A 2866-nucleotide genomic window follows, 5' to 3' on the forward strand; every position below is an offset into this window, starting at 1 on the left:
TAGATCCCACAGGTTTCTTATGACCTTAAGAACAATATAACAACTGAATTCTTTATTCAGTTAGTATCACTGAACACTGATGTTTTCTTCTAAACACAGTTTAATCCCTAAAGCAAAATCTTGATTGATGACCCTGGGTACCATATTCAGGACTTGCATTTTTTTTTTTTTTAATTTTAAACAACTGGCAATCAATTTATTAAGACAGTTGACTTAAGCATCTGCAATGGTGACTTCCACCTCAACTCCTGGCTCAATACTGATGGAAATAATCTGCTTAACACTCTCAGAAGGACTGTGCAAGTCAAAGAGTCACTTGTGGATTCTCATCTGGAAATGACCTCATATCTCAGAACCTTCACCACAAGGAGTTTTTCTTGTAATGATTCTCAGAATCTTGGTAGGTATTCAAAATGGTTCTTTCCCTTTGAGATTCTTTTCCTTTGCTCCTCTGATCAAGTCAGCACACACCATCTCCTGAGATTTTACATTGCAGTTCTTTAGAGTGATTCAAATTTGGTGAATCACCACCTCCGGCTCCATGAGTGTTTTCCTGGTATTTTTAAAAGTCATGGAAGCTGTGCGACTTCCTGACCATTTTGTTCCTCAGTGAGAGTGAATGGTGGTGAGCCAGGAGCAGGAGCTGGCAGATGGTAGCCCCACACCACTTGTGACCGCATTGTCCTCAAAGAGCGATTTGTATTCTTATCTAAAGTTCTTCATACAGCCATCCATTCTAATCCTATATATGTAAACATTTTATTATATATATATATAATGTTTTATATATATATATATATAGAGAGAGAGATGGATTTTCACCCTTGTTGCCTAGGCTACAGTGCAATGGTGCGATCTTGGCTCACTGCAACCTCCACCTCCAGGGTTCAAGGAATTCTGACTCAGCCTCCAAGTAGCTGGGATTACAGGTGTCCACCACCACTTCTGGCTGATATTTTGGTATTTTTAGTAGAGACAGAGTTTCACCATTTTGTTCAGGCTGGTCTCGAACTGCTGACCTCAGATGATCTGCTCACCTCGGCCTCCCAAAGTGCTGGGATTACAGGTGTGAACGACTGCGCCCAACCTAATCCAATATTTTTCATAATATATTGGTGAATCATTAAATCAGTTTGGTAAGTTTTGACCAGAATTTAATTTAAATTAAATTGAGTAACAGAAAATATCATAGTCTATCAAAGTTAAAGGTGTGCTTTTGTGAGTCATGTTTGGTTGCATGTGTGCACATACTGGGTCATAGTCCAAAAGGTTTAAAAGTTATTAATGTGACCATTTCTCCAATTACATTCCCTACCAGTCACACATTTTTCTGGAGGATGCCTTCATCTTTTATGTGCAAGCATTAGTTTTCTGTAATGCCCAATGTGACTTAACATGACCAAACTGAATTCATTATCTTCTCTTCAAACTTGTTCTTCCTTCTGCCTTCCCTATTTTTAAGAGTTATTGTCTACCCAGTCATGTAAAATCTTTTGAATTTGATCTTGGAAACATACCTAAAATGTATTCCTTTGCATCGTATACAAAAGCCGATGCCCTAGGTCAGCCTCATCATCTCTTGCCTGACCATTGCATTGCTCCTACCTTAGGTCTTTCTGGTTTGGGTTCAACCCCGCCCAGTTGAAATGTTATTTTACCACTCAAATGAAGCTTGCCTATGTAAATAATTTAGTTGCATCATACACATTTCTTTCCTCTTTCTCCCATGATCTCATTAAAATTAAAGAACTAACAAAAAGACAGAGGGGTTAATAAATGAGAGAGGACCCATCAGCACATGAGAGAAGTAAGCAAATTTAAGAAAGTCTGAAGGCTGGTGGATGACAGGTCCTGGATCAAACAGTCCAGTAATAACTGTCGGGAGTGGATTCAGCTGACAAGCACAGTCACCAGCCAGGCAGAACCACAGAGGGGTCAGCATTCAGATTTGTCAGGTAGGACAGAGCATGCAACATGGGACAAAAATAACTGCTGGACAGCCAATGCCCTCTCTTCTTCCTCTACTCCCATATGCAGCTTATAATACCTGAAGACCCAGACATGCACATACCCAGAAAAAATCTCTATACTCTATGCTACACCTCCCACTACCTGGGAGATATGACTGTAACTATGTGTGTGTATATGTATATGTGTATATACACACACACATATATACATATACATACTATAAATGTAATATAAAATATATACAAAAGAGATTATAAATATATAAATTGAATACACATACAGACACATACATACACACTGTAACCTCTCTGGGTAAGTGTCTTCAGCTGAAAAGTAAGATCACCTCCAGCTCTGACAATCTATGATTTTCTCTCCCACGTGTTTAAATTTATATCTATTCTCTGGTTATACAACCAATGTGCTGTAAAGATACGAAAAAAAAAAAAAAAAAAAAGACAGAGAGAAATGCATTGCTTCCTTGCTTAGGCTTCATCACTGGTAGAATTCTAAAGGAATTTGCAGTAAAGCTTTGGAATCCTCACATCTGAAAGCTTGGCAGGCCATGAGTAAAAACCTGCACTTATCAATAGACTTGAATTATTCTCCTTTTAGTTAATACCATTAAACAAATTAGTATTCATTAAATACTTGTGATATGCCAGATGTTGGGCTTAACACTTATGTGTGTGATCACACTTAGTATTCAAACAACTTTTCAGATGAGCATTATTATTCCCATTATGCAGACAGGGAAATTAAGGCTCAGTGAGGTTAAGTAACTTCTCAACATCTCAGAGCTCAGCAAGTTGCAAATCCAAATTTCTATATTAAATCTACCAGGTTCCAAAACATATGTTCTTAACGCCTTCGTTCTACTGACTGGTGGTTAAGCTCT

At 38.1% G+C, this 2866-nt stretch overlaps 1 pseudogene; it reads right to left on the reverse strand.

Annotated features, from left to right (window-relative positions):
* Window positions 1-213: 213 nt before the first annotated feature.
* Window positions 214-573, reverse strand: LOC112606653 (annotated as a pseudogene).
* Between the last annotated feature and the right edge of the window lie 2293 nt (window positions 574-2866).

The sequence above is a fragment of the Theropithecus gelada genome, chromosome 1, assembly GCF_003255815.1.
Source record: "Theropithecus gelada isolate Dixy chromosome 1, Tgel_1.0, whole genome shotgun sequence".
NCBI lineage: Eukaryota > Metazoa > Chordata > Mammalia > Primates > Cercopithecidae > Theropithecus > Theropithecus gelada.